Raw genomic sequence first — 20274 nt, 5'->3', positions numbered from 1 at the left:
ACTAGATTCAGTGGGCTTTGTTATACTTTATGAATTGGAGTATAAAATTCGGAGAGAATCACATTAGTGTGGTCTCACAATGCATGCCTTGTCTTTCAAGAACGAGTCCCAGTGTCACTAATAAATGTAATATTTTATTTAATATTTTATCAGCTAGTTGTAACTTTATTATCCACTACATTTTTTTCAGTTGACACTTTTTAAACTGCACACCAAATGATGCTAATGATTGATTCAGTTGCTGAAACTCCAAATGTCTGTACTTGTCAGACTGATTGTTCATGGTAATAACATGGAAATCTACATTTTTGCCAGCTTCCCTTAAGTAGAATGATTAGGAAAATGTATTTTATTCTTTTAATGAGCCTAAGATTATGATAATTTGATGTTCTCCATATACAGACAGGCTTCCTTCTTTGATTTCAGTCCTTGATTAGGAACCTCTCATATGATTGCATGAAAATGCTAAAAGCACCTATCTAAGAGTCCACACATGAAGGAAATTCAGCTTTGGCTGCAGAATAAAAACTATTTATTTCCCCCTGGATTGTTCAGCTTTTTTTAAAGGTCAACAAATTGAGAAACATACTTTCCTAATGGGAATGCTTTGTATGGGAAATAAATCACAAGCACAAGTTTGTGTAGATATGGTTTCTAGTTTTTAGATAAACAGGGTTCAGACTGCTGAAAATTTCTCAAAAGCATTAAAAAATATATTGGTTTCCCTGAATATTTCCCATTGTTAATCACAGAATGCCAAGTTGAGATTCTGAGTGATTAATGAAATGGGACCTACATTTATGGTTGTTCGATATTTACTGTGATAATTAGTTCATTTATTAATTTCTTTCCTGTTTATTTTCCCATGTAATATTAAACCAGGATGTTATGTTGTCAAATATGAAATCTGCAAAAGAAAAATTGTTGCTATACTGGCAACTCTCGCTTTCTGAATTCTACAATCAGAAAGAAATTCTGGAGTATCAGTATGACATGCACTGAAATCAGGTTAGTGCTGGAACAAATAATGAGACATATGTACCAAAATAAGGGGGCATGCCTCTCTGCTTCTAAGGGTCTGACCCTATACGCCTTATGCAGGCTAAACTCCCATTGACTTCAGTGCAGAATCCACAAGAGTTTTGCCTGCCTTGGGACTGCAGACTGGAAGTAGCAAAGAATCCTGTGGCACCTTATAGACTAACAGACGTTTTGCAGCATGAGCTTTCGTGGGTGAATACTCACTTCTTCGGATGCATCCGAAGAAGTGGGTATTCACCCACGAAAGCTCATGCTGCAAAAGTCTGTTAGTCTATAAGGTGCCACAGGATTCTTTGCTGCTTCTACAGAACCAGACTAACACGGCTACCCCTCTGATACTTGACAGACTGGAAGTGGAATCAGACTTGCATATAAGAGAGTGCAAACTAAAAGTGATGACTCAAAGAGAACCAGAAGGACAAACTATGCAGGAGCATGTTAACTTTGCAGCAGACTCCAGGCTACAATACAGTTTCCTGTCTATGGATTAGATCCCATTGCTGAGACACCTGAAGCTTAATATATGCACCAGGCAAATACAGACCTTGCTCCAAGCCTCCAGTCACATTACATCCACAGGAACAAATTTCACAAGATACCCACTGTGTTGCATCAGCAAACCACGTACAAGAAAATACAGCTTCAAAATGTGATTTGAAAGAACAACAATAAAAACAAACCAAAACCTGTATTTCAGACTAATTACAAACTATGATAAATAATTGTCTCTGTGTATCAGTCTTTCTTCTGCAAGGTCATTTCACCTCAGCCAAAATAAGGTGAGGAAAGATCCATTAGTAAGAAGGTTTCCTTTATTTAATCAATCCTTTTTTATGTGATTCTTTTTTATCATAATGTACAGAATAAAATGCTGAGGGTTTCTTTCTTTCTTTCTTTCTTTCTTTCTTTCTTTCTTTCTTTCTTTCTTTCTTTCAACTGTCCCAATTGGTAAAGGCTAACTCATTGACTCATCAGTAATGATCAGAGATGGGAAGGGAAGATCCATAAATTCAATAATAAAGGGAAGTAACATGAAAGCTCATGGTATGTAAGACTAATCTTGTTTTTGTAGGATTTGGTTTAAACACATTTTAAACTGACATTTCATTGTTTAAAAATGAACACCTGCACATTACTAGTTGTGGTAAGGAAGTTTATTAGCAAAGGAATGTCTGAATGCTTACTGGAAATCCCATATAAATGCAGTAATGTTTTCTGTTAAGATCCCCTTGTGGTACGAAACACTATCACACTGTCCAGCTCTTGAGACAAAAGAGGTAGATGATGTAACGACAGGCAGAAAAGATGCAGGTAAAGAGATTCACAGAGCTGCATCTGTAAATATTGTTTTAAAACAGGAAAAAATGAATGACTCTTAGCCATTTTGGCTGTGATTTTGTCACCCTACTAACCTAGAATGGTACCTTACTTCAGCCTAGTGAAATCAGTGGGACCCCTTTCAGAATAAAGTACTTCTCAACATGAGTAAAGGTGGCAGAATCAGGGCCTTTATGACAATCTGACAATCTCACATTTATGAAGCCAAATTCTCTTCTCTGACCCCAGTGCAGTCCCATTTAAATTGTGATATATAGATAATACAGTGATTGGTACCATCTAGATATACAGACACATGGACAATGATGTAACGGAGAAGTAAAGTATCAGAGAGGTAGCCGTGTTAGTCTGGATCTCACTGGAGAAGTAAGTTTCCCCATACTATTTTATTTGGAATGTGGACTGTTAGCCCTCTTTTTCTAATGGACTATAAAAATGTGCTCCAAAATTTGTAATAGGCATCTTTAAGAATGGATAATCTGTCATTATTTAAGACAAATAAAAATAGGAGACTATAGCCCTGCTATCTATGAAAAGATCAGTTTTGCTAAGTAACTCTTGCCATGTATTGGGTGATGAACATGCTCTTCCTCTTGCTGTAATATTTATCACTAGAACTTTATTTTGGCCATAGGGTGTCACTTCTTCCTTCTACTACAATCTCTGGCCTAAATCATTATTCAAGATTGAATGGCTATAGTCAATAATTCCATTATTTACTCTTAAAGAACTACAGCATATGACTTAATCAATACAAACAATATGCACTTTGCCTGAATAACTACCATGTTTCTCCTAATGAAGATTTTTACTATTTGATTGGCTGAGATTGAATACATTTCCATGTACTGAAGTGTGACTTTGTGATTTTCATTAAAATCTCATTTATTTTTTAATTAGTAGAAGGGGGTCAGTCCTTCATCTCTCAAATTATCTACCAAGTATGTACATAATTTTTAATATATGTTTTAATATGTATTTCCTGAGTTGGCACATAGCTCCAATAAGCAAATCTAAAATTTGAATTACTTCCAGGGTTCACCCAAGACACTTTGAAGATGAACTGTTTCTTTCATGTATGATTCTTTCTCTCAGTTTTGTATGGATTTAGATAGAAATCAGAAAGATTATCCTGCAGTCACTGAACATACTGAGATTCCATGGTACCTTACAAAAAGAGACCTAATGCTAATATACTACATGTACATTGCTGTGTATTCTGATAATAATCTTTTCTTATACACACATAATAAATGAGAGATTATAATCACACCTTGGGCAGGCTACAGCAATGTACTACATGGTCTTCCAACTCCTTGTGGGAGTAACTACAATATTACTCATTCTAAAAATACCAGGTGTTTTATTTGTTACTTTCATTTGAATATTCATCTTTAAAGAAGACAGGATTTCACATTAATTCTAGATATGTACAGCCAGCATATGACTATTCATCTGAAATTGTGGTAACTCTCAACAAGCCTCTATCTGCAGGGTATTTCCGTTGTTCAAATGCTTTGAAGGAGATGTTCATCAGTATGCCAAGTCAAAGGTACAGAGTCAAACTTGTGAAATCTCTAGATTCCATTAAATTTCAATTAATCAATCAGTTCTTTGATCAAATAAAATGAAAACCAACCTAAATTAAACCTTCACCAAAAAAAATTTTAAGGTTCAAAAAAGTTCAATTACATTTATTTTATGTTTATCTCCTTGCTCTACACTCAGGTTCAGTTAAGAACTATCACAAGAAGCTTTTTTGTGGTTTGACCAGAATAGGAATTACCCAAAATTTCATAAGTGCTATTCAGGTCTTATGAGATTTTCAAGTAACTGTAGAATGAAGAATTTTGAATAAACTTTATTAAGCCATCCACAATTAGGGTTGCTTATCTGAACCAAACCAAAGCTTTGAGGTAAAGTCTTCCCTAATAAGTATCCCTGTTACTAAATCTAGAATAATTTTCATTTCCAGGAGATGTTTATCAAAGTATGTGCAGATCTGGTCAGATTAGCTGCTGACTTCCAGTCTCACAAACTCCAGAGCTTCCCTAGGTTCAAAGGCATGGGATGCATCGTGGAGTACCTTCTTGCTGGGGTTGGAATGCACAGGAGAAGGAAGAGATTGTGGACATAGGGAGCAGATAGGATGTGGAAAAGAGGAAAGGAAATAATTTTTGATGTGCCCATCATGGTAGCATCCAGTCACCATATACAGAAGTTCAAAACATTAGTTGAATCCAAAAGGGGCTCATTCCGTATCTCCTAAGTAGTTTTGACATTTTGGTTTTCACAAAGAAAGATACTTCTAGACTTTCTGAAACTTTTGATATAGGGAAAAGCAAAGAAACACACCTTGGATTGTACTCTGAAGGTTCTAAAACTTGGCTGATCCTGATTTCCATTGGGAAGGATTTCTACATCAAAGGGCATGCAATTGAGAATACCCAGCTCCACAAAATTTTCAGTGTGGCCTCCACCAGCTGCTGCTGCCCTCCTGGTCACTGCTGTTACAGCAGCTTATTAAGTGAGACACAATATCTAATATAGCTATTTTCTAGCTAAGACTTGGAACTTGTGTTGAAAGTAAACAGTTCCTGCTGAATTGTTCTACCCCTACAACTTTTTCCCCGCCACCTGGTACTCTTCTCCCTCTGGGTATACCACTCAGTTGTCTGATCCTCCTCACTCTGTCATTCCTAGACATTCATCTCCAAATGGCAGGTCTGGTACCCATTGTCAGATCCTGGCTCCTCTCATTCCAGAAGCTTCAATCTCATGTCCCTGAAGGTAATTCTCTCCCTGGGGAGGCAGCCAGGTCTTCAGCATCTTCTGCACAATGAAAGGGGTGGATGCCTGTGGAAATGAGGTGCTGGAAATGAGGAGGAAGAGTCAGCAGCAAGTATTTGTCAACTCTATGGACCACCAGTCCCCATTTTGAGGACTACGGCCTGGAGACACTTTGGCCAATGTCAAGACTATAAGAGACAGTATCAGGAGGTAATAAGCTTTACCACAAAGGAGCTATGGTAACAGTTCAAAAACCAAAAGTTGTACAGGAGCCTTGAGATGTATTAGCCAAGTCAAATGCTGATAACGTGGCTGGTCAGCTGTGGTGGTACAATTGTTACCTCTCACATGGTGCTAACGCAAAAATAACACAAAATGTATCTGCATGAGAAGAATCCTGTTTGTATGGTGAATAGGTGAAGATCAAAGTGCAGAAAATCTATCACCTGGCTCTCATCCACATTCAGGATGTTAATATAAGTAAAATAACACTAGGAGCTTTGACTATCATGAACAAAAACCTAAAGATTACCTACCAATTTATAGTGTGTGTGTGGAGACTGAAGAGGCTGTCAGCTATCCTCACTGTTGCCTATGATGTAATTGTTTTCAGTGGTCAGAAAAATACGAAACAGAACCATTAAATTTTAAAATCAGGCTTGATGTCTCCAACATAGCCTAATACATGATATTGCCCTTTACTGGAACTGTGTACACACTGAAAGAGAATGATGGAACAAAGGAGTGGGCTTTATGCCATTGCATTAGATAAAAGGGACATTGGTGGATATTTGCCATGGAAACACTTGACTTTTAAGCACTTGATCTAATGTCTGTGAACTCATGGGAATGGAACTAGGGAACTCAAGAAACCTCAAGTAAGTCATTCCTATTATATATACAATGTAATCTGAAACAGAATCTGTCAATGAACAGTTGCTAACGGTGTTGGAGGAAGAAGCAAAGATTTTCAGAGATCCACACTAGGATAGATGTGTCCCTTTTTCTTCAATATCTGCTCTTTGATATCAACAAGATGGATAGTCTGGAGTTTGCAATTACTTCAAATAAACCAACAGCCAAATTGTGCGCTGTTGTTAGTAGTAAGAAAACTTTACTTCCTGCATCTTCAGGATAACACAGGAAACATTTTAGAAATAACCAGATACCAAGTTCTTGCATCAGATGAGTTTTTAGCTAAGTTCATCATTGCATGATGATCAAGCCATGCCGTATATAATTATGGACCAGATGGTCAACTCATTTAATATGATTTTTTAAACTAAAAATGTGAGAAGTCTCATTTAGTTTCTTCCACATTAGCATACTACCATTCTCTTGCAAAAATTGTCATCTAAACCAATCAATGTGCCTCTACAGAGGAAACTCTGTTTCAAATCCTTCCTTAGCCTAGAGCAGCTAACTTTGTTTTTATCAGTCATCTGCAGAGACCTCACATTAAACAATTTATGCATTTTTAGCTAGATTCCTAAAGGGGATTTTTTCCAGTACTTAATAGAAACCACCACACCATTTGAATCATCACGCGCAACTAACATATTGGCTTTAACAAGCCCAAGACAGAACAAGTGTGAGTCAGCCATCTAGAGTTATTATTCTCATTGAGAGACACTAGAGAGGAATTCAGAGTTATTATACAATTAGCCAACATATATAAATGCATGATTTATGAAATACCTGAGTTACTGTATATATTAGTATAGTGAAGGGACAGAAAATTTAAAGTAATCTCTGAATGCATTTCTTTAGAAGGTAGTATTCCAGATACCAGTGTAATAGCAGCCAACAGTGCTCTTCCCATGCTACAAAGAGTTAGTTGGTGCAAGTCTTCTTCTCTTCTCTTCCTGGCACCTGGAACAACTTTTCTGTATCTCCCTGCCTAACTGACCTGCTGCCTTGCTTCAAATCTTATCTAAAACCATATTTTCTTCCTTGCCTATGCCTCTGCCTCTTAATTTCCATTATTTTCTATAGCAAGTTAAAGAACATTAAAGTTGCAAATAAGCTTCTATTATTGCCAGATTTTTCCCCCTGATACTCCACTAAAATTGAGACACAGTTAGAACAGCTTCTCCAAAATCATCTCTCCAGAGATCCCCTTTCTCTGTCATTCCCAGCTACAGATATCCGAAGCAGGAGAGGAAGATCTCTTTCTATCTGAGCTATGAACTTCAGAAGGTGAGAAGCTGGAAGGAGGAAACTGCTCTCCAAAAGCTCAAGAACATAGAGAAAAATAGAGGAGAAGGTTCTAATCCCACTCTCCCAGTATGAGCTAGCCTAAACACCGTCTGTCCCAAATCCCCTCTATCAACCCCAGCCTGATCCACTGAAATCTTCCCATATGCAAAAACTACATGCATCAAAATCTTAGCACTTTAAGTATTGTTTATCTCTGAAAAGTGACTTCATCTGGATTCCATATCCTCTGTCAAGTGTTATGATTTTATTTTATATAAACCATTTGCTTCCAATATGCTTTCTTACAATCAGCTGAATCTCTGTTCTTTGATAATAAACTTAAACTTGTTTTCACTATAAATATATCTAAGCGCTGTGTGATAACCAGAGTAGTGATCCTGAGTTGAATCCAGTAAGCTGGCCTTTGCGAATCTGAGCATTCTGGGGGTGTTTAGTGGAGGGGCACTCCACAGAGATGCTCAGAGGACTTGGGGGTTAGTGTGTGCCTATTGCTAACTTATACAGAGAGTGCAAGGCGTGAAGAGGCCTGAAAGATAGTGCTTGTGTTGCCAGAGGCTGGTGGATTCAGGGAACTGATCCACAGCAGGCACAAACAAGACTTCCTCATAGTAAGGTCAGGTGGTAGCAAGATGCCTCACAACTCTGAGTGCTCCTGGGAACCATCACAGAGATGCTAATGAGAGAGGTATGTCCTAAGCCTAAGCCTTGTCCCTGTCACAGAATTTGGCACTAAGTCCAGGCTGCAGGGAGGTACCTACCTCTGCTTGTGATCCACAACCGGGAATGCCCACTTCTGGAATCAAGCAGCTTAGATACCTAACTTATTTCTGATGGAAATAAGGGAGGCAGGTTAACTCCACACACAATGGCTGTGGGTGGGGGGGAGCCTTTGTTATAACCTTCAGCGCACTAATTAGGGAGAGCGTGATTCAATTACTCCCCTCCGTCTGGTCAGAGGGGATCTGAACAGGGTTCCACACCACTGAGGTGAGTGTACTAACTACTGGAGTGTGGGTGTCTCAATCTCTTGAAGTTGTTTCATGTTAATTAAATTGTTCCTGGGCCAGTGAAAGACTCTATAGCCCAGTGGTCAAGGCACTCAGCTGAGAGGTGGGAAACCTCTATTTAAATCCCTTTCTCTCATCAGGCAGAGGGAGAAAATAAACTGGAGTCTCTCCCATCCCACGTAAATAATCTAACCACTGCATTATAAGGGAGGTTTCCATCTCTTGGCCATTTTGTGAGGAGCTAGGTGGCCTCTGAGCCCAGCTACCTGATCCAGCCCCACAACCAAGATAGGGGCTCCTCTCTGTCTAGCTTCCCCCAGGGGATTGCACCAGGGCTTAGGCATGAGGTAGGTGTCTGGACACCTAGAGAGAGGCAGTAGTGTGAATGATCAAAGGCAGAAACTTTTACTGCAAAAACTTAGGTACTGAATGAGTTTAGGTGCCTACAGCATTAGGCAGCAGCCAAGTGTGAGTTTTGTGGATTACAGTGGTGCCTAAAACTGTGACACATGCTACATCTACACTGAGCTAGTGGTCTGATTCCCAGCTTCCATACACATACTCACACTAGCTTGATGAGAGACAGCGTGAATATGAGTAGTAATGTGGCTGTGATACCATGGGCAGCAGTGGCAAAGTATGTACCCAAGGGGTTCAGGTGAGTTGTACTTGGCATGGCTAAGCCATTCTTCCGCTGCTGCTCTGCATGCTCTGGCAGCTACACTAACTACAATTTATGCTAGCATGAGCATGCACATGTGAGCTGGGAATCTCAACCCCCTAGCTCATAGTGTAAATGTAACCTGAGGTGCCTAACTCTGGCTTTTAGGCACCAAAGTCCCTTTGTTGTTCTGGGTCTAAATGTAAAGCTGAGGCAGGTTCTTTCCATCTGATGCATCAACACCAATAACAGAGGCTCTGAAGGCCAAATGAGGTCCTCAGGAACATTTGTGCACTACTACTCCCACTGTCTTCAGACTATGCCAACTGTGCATAATCTATGAGATTTCACACATGTAATTGAAGGCATGGTGGAGGCTGACAGTAGGAGGACTACTCAAATGCACTGAATTGTCACTCTATGTATGGGGAGAGCACTGACCGTAAGGGAAAGGAAAAAAAAAATCATGACCGTCTAAATTATGGGATTATTCACACGCTTAATGTTGGGCTTGAGTACCTGGCTAAACTGGGAATTGGGACCTGTATGATACCTTTGTATAGTGTATGTGGATTGCAGTCTGCATACATTGCTGCGTTCAAAAACTCACAGATGTGTGCACAATTTGGCATGAGCAATCAGGCTCTCATGCGTCATTTACCTGTTTTGAATGCAAAAGGGTCTCTGTCTCGGCTTCCAGGCTGTGGTGGCAGCTGTGATAATACAAGAAGTGGTAGCAGCAGCAAAAGGGGGAAGCCTGTTGGACACTGCAGGAGAGCCAAGTTCCCTTTGTGTCTGTGGTGTTGTTCTCTGCCCTCCCATAGCTTGCCTGGAGCACTGCTGATGGAGAATCCCTGGACGACTCCTCTGCTGAAGCTTCTCCTACTCCTGAACTTGTGTCCTTTGCTCCTGGGGCATGCCACAGGCTGCAGTGACTGTACAACTCTCTACCATTGCTCCAGCTGCCCCATGTAGACATGCTGGCACACTCTAAAAGTTTCCTCGAGCGAGGTAACATAGTCCTCTTTGAAAGGGGACTCTCTGTCAATGCAAACTAGATACCTTTTAGAGTGTGCCAGCACTGTTTACGTGGAACATTTAGAGTGTAACACATTTAGAGCGCTCTCCAGTCCGTGACTGGTGCAGTGAATCCACTGCCATAACCACAGCGCACACCTGAGTCAGACCTTGTAAATCATTACTGGGCATGTGCTACATAGGTGATGGAGAAAAGGTTTGGTGTGTTCACATCAGACTTGTGAGTGACATACACACATCAGTTAATATCCCCCCCCCCCGACACACACACACGCACACACAGCTCAAGGCACAGGTGAAACCTGTATCCCTTTCATTGTGATTTCTTTTTTTGCTCTCCATGTCTTGTGTTTCTCTTTTGTTTCCTTTCTATTATTTTCCCCCACTTTTCACTCCTGAACTGATTTAAATGTGGGTTTTCTTTTAAAAACACACATACAAATACAAACGTACACCCCCACGCAACCTTGCCCTCCCACTAGGTTTTTCTAAGCTCTCACAGCTCTAGTAAAAATACTATATATGTGGGTATTGCAAACCAACATTATTTTTGCTGTAAAAACACCATGTGCATGTTCTTACACATGAGTCCCCTGTACAAGATCTTTCACACATACAAAAGCAGCTGACATTTCATCACTTTCATGCAGAGAAAAATAAAAGAATAGTGGAAAAGAGCTGTTTCATGGTCCACCAACCCAGCTATCTACTTCTCTGGTTACACTTGCTGCTTCCACCAACATCAGTGCTGCTGCTGCTGCTGTTATTACTTGCAAAACTTGTTGTGTTATATATCGTCTGCTTCAATGGATGTTACTGCAGAGTTTTTAATTATTCCTTACAGCAGTGTGCCTTGTCAGCTGTCACAAACTCCTTGCAAAATAAGAAGAAACCCAGTTTCCCAGACCATTTTCCTGCTGAATAAAGTGCAAATACAAACCTAATGCGTTACTTGCAAGTATGTGAAAACATTTAAGCAGTGTTCTGAAATAGAACAGAGCCTATGTTCAAAAGCCCTTGGATGAAACAGGCAACACATGAAGTGCAACATGACTCGGGGGCACCTATCAGCAGAAGTGAAATAGAAGATGAGAAAGCAGTACAAGAAGCTGAGCAACTAAAAAAAATGTAACCTGCAGTAACTGGAGATTTGTGTTATAGTCCTTATAGCACACATAGCGACTCTATATAATATACATCCCATATAGTACAAGTGCTCAGTGTCTCTTCAGTCTAGCAAGGATAAATTCCTCTTTGGCCAGCCATTAATGGAAAAAAGGAAAATTAAGTAGCAGGGAGACGAATGAGAGTAGGAGGGCTTTGTATAGGATTAGGGGTAATCTGTCCATTTAAAATTTATGAATTCTGTTTGATATTGGGGAGTCTCTACATGTATCAGTGTCAGACTACAACCTCCGTTTTGATTGGAAGGCTGGTCTTTCACTTCCTGCTCTTTTTTTTACTTCCATATCTTGGACTAACATTCCAAAGTGGTGGCACAGAACTAACAATGGAGGGTTACTAGACTTTGATGCTCAACCATTTAAACATAGCACCCTTGCACAAAGAAATGGCTACCACCCAGGGCAAATCAGGTTTGCAAGTCTAACTTCTAGGGGGGGTGGTAATTAAGCAATGGATCACACGGTTGTGATCTATGATCACCTGATGAGGCTGATCAGGTGGTCACCTGACAAAGGCATTTGGAGGTTACAAAAGCAGAGTCTCTCAGCAGCCATTTTAGAGGGATGGGTGGCATGAATTGCAGCAGTGAGTGAATGGCAGCTCTGTGATTTGAAGGAGAGGACAGGGAAGAGAAGGATCCTGGATTCCTGAAAGGACTCTGACCTATGACCAAAGAATGCTCAGGTGTGGTAAAAAAACGGAGGTAGGGGAAAGTGTATAGGTGTTTTATTGTTTGTTTAGATCTGTATATTTTTCATGCTAGCTGAAGTAAAGATTAATTGGGTTTTGGAACCCTTCAAAGCCCATGTATCTGTTTGCCTTCATCCATCATGTGTCAATGAAGAGGTGAACTGAAAACCCACTGTGCCCACAAGGTTGGAGCTCTGGGAAAGTGTGTGCTTAAGCTACTGTGGAATCTGGGATGTCAGTGCTGGTCCATGATGTCTTGGGTAGTTGGACCATCTGATCCCATTTCCATGAAGGGATAACAGACAGAGTCTGTGCTGGCGAGGGGGAGAGGGAAGAGTGCTGCAGCATGCTCTGTCCAAAAGAAACTTAAAAGCACATGAGCCCAGTGTGTGAGGTCCAAACAGAGCAACCTGGTAAGTGTCCAACCAGGGGGAACTTTAGCAGGGCTGTGTGTCACCATATATGCATACACGTGTATATATTAAGTAATTTTACTGCCAGTGCAATGTAATCTGATGCAAAATGTTTAATATATTAAAAGTTACATTAGGAAAAGAGCAGCTCAGTAATAGATAGAGGTGTTGGGTGTGCGAAAAAGTCCGATTAGATTAACTATTTAAATGGTCAAATTAAACAAGACCGAATTAGTTAATTTTCACACCCTTAAATCCTATCTAGCCCAGGGAAGTTTTCCAACCCTCCCCTCCCCATTGCTAACAGCAGTTTTGCTTTCCCCACTCTTAACAGCACTGGCAATCTATTATGATTGTAGGACTAGCTGCCCTTTTGGCACCTTTCTGGTCTCTCTGGTTGCACTCCATTACAGGGCAGCTTGCCCCCTTAAGGGCTGGGGTGGAGTGGGAGGTGGAGAGTGAGCAGCCAGCCCTGTTCTGGAGAGGAGCCTGGCAGACAGGTGCTGGGAATCATCTGACACAGCTAGACAGCATCAGGTTTTTGAGGTGGCTGATTCCCACCTAGGTGGTATACATGAAGGCATCTGGGACCAGGAGAGGGCTGGGAGTACGCGCTTCTGTGGCTGCAGCAGAAGACTGTGAGTAGGCCTTGTGGCTCCTCCTGGAGTGGGGAAGGTCCTAACTATTGATTGGCTGGAGGCTAAAGGTCCCCATAATCTAGGCTGAGAACAGGACCATTACTTTGTTACTGTTCCAGATTTCCTTGTCTCTTGTTGAAGAATAAACCAGGTCCTGAGGTAAGAGCTACAAACTGAGCTAAGCATGGTCAATTGTTTTTTCTGGGGCCTTGTCTACACTTACCGGGGGATCGACGCGTGGCAATTGGTGCATTGGCGGTCGATTTAGTGGGTCTAGTGAAGACCCGTTAAATCAACCACAGATCGCTCTCCCGTCGACTCTTGTACTCTACCTGAACGAGAAGCACAAGAGGAGTCGATGGGAGAGCATCTCCTGTCGACATAGTGTAGTGTGGACTCCACGGTAAGTAGCTCCAAGTACGTCGACTTCAGCTACGTTATTCATGTAGCTGAAGTTGCGTAACTTAGATCGATCTCCCCCTGTAGTGTAGACAAGGCCTGAGGCTACTGATTGGTTCCACCAGCCTATACATTTCCTTGGGTGTTTGGCCTTGTGCCCTTACCAATACTAAAGTGGAGTTTTGAAGTTCTTTCCCACATGTTGTGAACATTCTCCATCTACAATACTTTCAACAGTAGAGCAATTTTAAGAGATGAATTTATTTTCTGTAAGAAAACAATGTTTCAGTTGGATTAAGTTTCAGGAACTAGTAAGAAACATCTGGGGCCAGAGTCTGGAGGGTGTTGCGCTGCTTTGCACTCACCTCCAAGGTAAATCTGGTCCAGGGAAGACCATTCCAGTGCAAGAGTGACCCTATGGAAATAGGGTTTCCAAGCATCTGTTTTTTACCAGAATGCCTAGTCGAAAAGGGATCCCAGTCTGGTTGGCGATGCAGTGAGACTAAGGCAAGCTCCCGGCCTGCCCTGGTTCCACACGGCTCCTGGAAGTGACCGGCACATCTCTGCAGCTCCTAGGTGCAGGGGCGGTCACAGGGACTCTGCACGCTACCCCTGCCCTGAGTGCTGGCTCTGCAGCTTCCACTGCCCAGGAATTGCAGCCAGTGGGAACTGTGGGGTGGTACCTGTGGGCACGGGCATCACACAGAGCCCCCTAGCCCCTCCACCTAGGAGCCGAACATGCTAGCCGCTTCTGGGAGCCACCTGAGGTAAGTGCGGACCGAGTGGAGCCCGAACACTTCACACCCTCCCACACCCCAACCCTCTGCCCCATCCATGATCCCCCTCCTGCACACCAAACCCCTTGGCCCCTGCCCAGAGCCCCCTCCTGAAACTCATCTCTGACCCCACCCCAGAGCCCACACCCCCAGCCAGAGCCCTCACCCCTTCCTGCACCCCAACTCCCTCCCCAAGCCTGGTGAAAGTGAGTGAGGGTGGGGGAAAGTGAGCGACAGAGGGAGGGGGGATGGAATGAGCAGGAGACAGAGCCTCAGGGAAGGGGCGGGGCAGGAGCGAGGCATGGGTGTGCGATTAGAAAGTTGGCTACCCTATATGGAAATACAGAACAACATGGGTTGTTAAGCCGTCCCTGTTGCCAGCATAGTAGGGGAAGTGTTGCTGGAGGAAAGGAGGTGTGCCTGGAATATCCTTTGCTGCACTGATCCCTGGTGGCATTTTTGGCCCCTGTGGCCATAAGTTAGAGCAGCCCTCGGGCTTTAAGGCACTGTTTCCCATGCACATCTGACCTGTGCTCTGTACTCTTTGACCAAACCCAAGAGCTTAGCCCAGGGGTGGCCAACCTGTGGCTCTGGAGCCACAGGCGGCTCTTCAGAAGTTAATATGCGTCTCCTTGTATAGGCACCGACTCCGGGGCCAGAGCTACAGGCACCAACTTTCCAATGTGCCGAAGGGTGCTCAACCCCTGGCTCTGTCACAGGCCCTGCCCCCTCCCCTAAGCCTGCAGTGCCCTTGCTCCTCCCCCCCCCAGATCCTCCTGCATGCCACAAAACAGCTGATCAGGAGGTGTGGGGAGGGAGGGGAAGGGGGTGATCCGCGAGGCTGCTGGTGGGCAGGAGGCGCTGGGAGCAGGGGTGGGAGAGCTCATGGGGGGCTGCTGACGTATTACTGTGGCTCTTTGGCAATGTATATTGGTAAATTCTGGCTCCTTCTCAGGCTCTGGCCACCCCTGGCTTAGCCCATGGGCTTAATCTGTGCTGTGGCTGTACTCTAGATAATTTACACGTTATCTATTTCCTGCTGTTGACCTATTTTAATAACTGAGAGCCAAACTCTGAGCTTGGAAGCCTGTAGTAAATCTGAAGAAATATTTTCTGTTCAATGCAGTTTTTCAGGATTTATACTAGTGAAAATGAGATTAGAGTTCGGTCTTGTGTGTGCTGAAACAATGTTCATTACTATCTCTGAGACATGCAGTATATGTTCTTCCTATTCCAATAGCTAGTGCCTAACAGCGTGGTCCCTATCTTTATTGATATCTGTGCATTTATAGATTTAGCCCTGAAGAACTCTATTTATGAGTAGTACAGGCCCGAGTGCTCAAAGCTGGCTATTTAAACTGTATGAAATTACATATTTGTGCATGCTCACATCTATTCACACATGCAAAAGCAGGATTTGGACACACAGTTTAGCTGACTCTTCTGAAAAAGTCATGTTGAAGCTGTAGCATCTAAAAGATTTGGATCTGCACCATGTGCCAGTTGACTGAAGTATTAACACTGTAAATTGCAAAAAGGTGTTCAGAAATGCTGAGTTCCTATCATCATCAGTAATGTATTATTTGTGCTACATTTCTGTCTTATGCTGTAGTGTCTGGCTGTTACTATGGAACTGACCATAAAAGGGTATGATCAGGGCCGCCCAGAGGGGGGACAAGAGGGGCAATTTGCCCCGGGCCCCACAGGGGCCCCCACGAGAGTTTTTCGGGGCCCCTGGAGCGGGGTCCTTCACTCGCTCCGGGGGGCCCGGAAAACTCTTGCGGGGCCGGGCCCAGGAGCTTCTTCCGCTCCTGGTCTTCGCCGGCGGGGGGTCCTTCTGCTCCGGGGCAGAAGGACCCCCCACTGGCGAATTACCGCCGAAACGGGACCCGCCGCCGAAGTTCAGCTCGGTCTTCGGCGGTAATTCGGTGGCAGGGGGCCCTTCCGTTCTGGGACCCACCGCCGAAGTGCCCCGAAGACCCGCGGCGGGGGCCCCCCGCCGCCGAATTACCGCCGAAGACCGAGCTGAACTTCGGCGGCAGGTCCCGCTTCGGCGGTAATTCGGCGGCGGGGGGGGGCCCCCGCCGCGGGTCTTCGGGGCACTTTAGCGGCGGGTCCCGGAACGGAAGGGCCCCCCGCTGCCGAAGACCCCAGGCTCCCAGAATCCTCTGGGCGGCCCTGGGTATGATTTCCTAATGTCATTATATAACTCCAAATACTATTTGTATTTTTCCTTCATAAACACAGTATTCAGTATACCTCTGTGCAGGTAACCTGTCTGGCATCATACATTCTGAATAATAGGTTTAATTTACAGGAATAATTCAATGGTAATACAGCCCCGTAGGAAAAAAGTTCTTTCCTATTGAGATAAAGCAGCAGCTCCATTAGCTCAAGCCAAGAGTGACTTCTTTTTTTTTTTTTTTTACTGTTACCCACAATTGCTTTGACCAAGATTTTTCTGAACATCTATGCATCTGAAAAAGACTAAAATATCTGAAGAGAACTATTAACATGCATGCTTTAGCTTAACATCTTTTTCATGTTTGGCTCTGGGGGGAGGGGAGGGATTACCATATTTTGATATAAACATCTGTTTTATGTTTTTCTAACTGTGATCTTAGTATGAACATTAACCCCTGAATTTTCAGTGTGTTGCGCAGGGTTTTAGCCATTTATGAAGTCAGGTTTGTCAAAGAGAGGTCCAGCACTGCTACAGAAGCAGTCAGCTCAGCCTTCTGGAAACATCTAGTCCACACTAGACCAGCTCAAAGGCTTAGGGCTGGTCAATACTGAAAAGGTACATTGGCATAGCTATGTCTCTCAGGGATGTGGAAAATCCACACCCAGTGAAGACATCACTAGGTTGATGAATGAATTCTTCTGTCGACCTAGCTATTGCCTCTCAGTGAGGTGGGTTACCTACAGCAATGGGAGAACCCCTCCCACTGCTGTAATAAGTATCTATACTGAAGCTCTCCGTTGCCTAGCTGCAGCGTGACAGTAGTGTTTTAAGTCACTACCATGCAACTGTCATCTCCTCTCCTTTGCTTAGGCATTGCAGTACCGGTAACCTGATACCTATTGTCTCATTATTGTGCATCCTGATGGTAGTCATGGTGTTTGAATCCCATCTGTTCTTTCTAGAAATGTGTTTAGTTACTAATAATCTTGTTTAGCAATGTTAAAAACACTGCAGAGTACAGGCATGAACTTACTCTCCTCAGTGAGGCCAAATTCCTATTGACTTCAATGACCATTTCGTCTCATTAAAGAACTTCAAGATCTGCCCTAATATTTTTCAGCTTCCATGATGAAAGCAATTTTGTGTCCTATTAAGGGACAGTATATGAGCTATAGGCAATGACAGGTGGAAAATCTCCATAAGTTGGGAAATTCACTTCAGTTCAGACAAGCACCCAAAATGTCAGATACTTTTCTGAAGTATCCATACTCTCTGAGCCAACAGAACTGGACTTTCTAGTACTTTCTGCTTCCGGCTGGGACAGGAATGACACCTCAGGTGAGAATTTGGCACTTCTCTTTCACAGTTTAAGGGGAAAGACAAAAGCACCATTTTTTTTTACAAATTAATAAAGAAGTGATCTGAAATGTTTTGAACTGCCAAATTGTTTGATTCATGGATTACATGAAATTCTGAGTCAAATACTATTTATCTATTGAGAAATATGTGATTTTTTGGGTAATTGGTGTGCCCTCCAACTTTTGGATATGGTGAGTATTTTGATATTCCTAAATCTATCCTTTACATGAGGGGAAACCGTTGCTTCCCTCACCACTGTGATAAACATTTGCATTGAGAAGCACTTAAAAAATTCCAGCCGTCCAGCTGTTCTGTCCCCCACAAAAGATGCTTAAATTCCATGGATGATGAGTAGCTGGCCTTTCATTACCTGTGCATAGTTGACAAATGCAGCATGTATTCCATTGTATTTCTGAGGCTGTCAGTGACATCCAGTGGCCAACTAGATTAAACCTAGATATAAGCCATATGCTTTATTTCCATCCCATTGGTGCTTATTTTAATCAATTAAACTTATAGCGTTAATTGCGCGATTGGGTTTTTTAGTCTAATCCCTTACTCAGGATTTCAATGAAAATTTTACCGTAGTAAGGATTGCCGGTTTTGGCTGTCTCACTATTGCCTCTCCTTTAAAATGTTCAGAGTCAAAACATTCCACAGGAGGCAGAATTATGCCATTTCTGTTCTATCATTTTTTTATTACAAGAGCATGGCAAAATTGAAAATATGCCCTTTTGCCTCTTTTGCTGTGAAGCTTTAACTAGAGTTGTCAGCCTGAGTTCAAATAGACATGAATATATTGCACAGTCTAAAAAAAATCTCAACATTATCCTATTTCTTGGTGTTTTATTCAGACAATTTTATTTGTATTGAATGAATAATTTTGAAAATAGTTAATTTGTTTACAGACTGCTAACATATAAACATCTAACAGAAAAAGCAAGTAGAACATATAAGCGTTTGCTATAAATGGCAATTTTGGTGAAAGAATAAACGAGAATGGGTGGAACATCCTGCCTTTGTACCAGCTGATAAGCATGACACATACATGACCATGGAATCATTATGACATCATGGACCATCTTCTTGTTTTGTGGGTGAACAGTGCCTACTACAAAGGGATCCTATCTTTGATTGGGACCTCCAAGTGCTACCACAATACGGATAAATATAATAATAATTCTATTTTGTGGTATGTCTTGTCTTATGACTTCTCATAATCTTAGCTGATAGATGGTGCAGGTGTCATGAAAATTTACTAAGGATTATATCCCTAGTTTTCAAAAATCAAACAACACACACTTCCATCTAAGGAATAAATACAGTACACTTAAAAAAAGGGCAATTCATGCCAGCCGCTACTATAGTCATATTTGTGATTTATTTTTTCCCATTATCCTTTTTCCATAGCTGGCACAAACTAAAGAAAAACTTACATAGGGCTGCACTTGAAAAATAGTTGTGGTCCTCAGAAATGAGAACAAAAAATAATAAACTCCAGAACTTGAATTTAGAATAACGTGTTTCATCAACAGGATATATACCATAAGCATGAAATAGCAACAAATGTAGATTAAATGTCTGTTCTTTGTTAGGCAAACAGATAATGAATTACAGTATTTTAATGATAATAGCATATAAGGTCACATTCTGCTATCAGTTATATCAGTGTAAAAACTGGAACAACTCCAGTTAAGTTAATAAAGTTATTCCATATTTACATTAATGTAACTGAGAGCAGAAACTGACTCAGTTTGTATGTACCATACTTTGTTTCTTTAAATACATAAATAGTATGAGGTTTTTATTGCTTAGAAGCATCCCTTTGTTTGAGAGGCCAAAACCAAAATCCTGGTTTCATGATCTTACATATTTTGAGTTCACTAACTACCCCTTAAACTCCAAGATAATGCACGTTTACTAAATATTCTTGATTCTTGCCAAGGACAGGCTGGCTCACAGAGATGCTAGACTACAAGAGCAAGCCACAGCAGATATGCCATCTCCTCACTGCTGAGAGACACCCTTCATCATCTCTTAGTGCAAATAGATACACATGTTCAGCCCCACCAGCTCCTTAGTAGCCAGGCAGTCATCTTAAATGGTGGTCCTATGTGCCGATGGGTGCAAGGGAGTGGTGCTGGGATTCAGAGACTGCTTTTTTTTCCCCCTGAGCTCTTATCTTAGTGGTCCTGGGTAGCACTGGTGCATTCTGAGTGGAAGGTGTCTTTGAATGTCATAATTCAAATTCAAACCTTGATATTTTGCATCTTTTCAATGTAAGAATAGCCATTTCCCCAAATTTCACAGCAAAAAAATGTGAAAGTTGCAAAATTATTCTCAATGAAAGTGAGAAAACAGTGTGTGCAACATTTCTCTAGTAAGTCCCCTTACAAGACAGCTATCCATTTAGGTACTGATGACCATACATGCTAGGTATTATTGACAATTAGCAAAAAAAAAAAAAAAAGTATTCCAATGGATGGAATACTACCATTTTGCTATGTTGTGCTGTTTCCTGTTTATTATTTATA

General features: G+C 42.0%; 1 long non-coding RNA gene across 2 annotated transcripts in view; it reads left to right on the top strand.

The window, feature by feature from the left end:
* The first annotated feature begins 11849 nt into the window (after positions 1 to 11849).
* The window catches only part of LOC123375066, a 61881-nt gene continuing 53456 nt past the window's right edge, over positions 11850 to 20274 (top strand). For both annotated transcript variants that reach the window (XR_006581305.1, XR_006581304.1), the window contains exon 1: positions 11850 to 11964. This is a non-coding gene — a long non-coding RNA (uncharacterized LOC123375066). The remainder of the gene's footprint in view (positions 11965 to 20274) is intronic.

This window comes from Mauremys mutica, chromosome 7 (genome assembly GCF_020497125.1).
Source record: "Mauremys mutica isolate MM-2020 ecotype Southern chromosome 7, ASM2049712v1, whole genome shotgun sequence".
In the NCBI taxonomy this organism is placed as follows: Eukaryota; Metazoa; Chordata; order Testudines; family Geoemydidae; genus Mauremys; species Mauremys mutica.
Note: the sequence above shows the minus strand (reverse complement) of the source record. Positions and strands in the feature narration are given on the sequence as shown.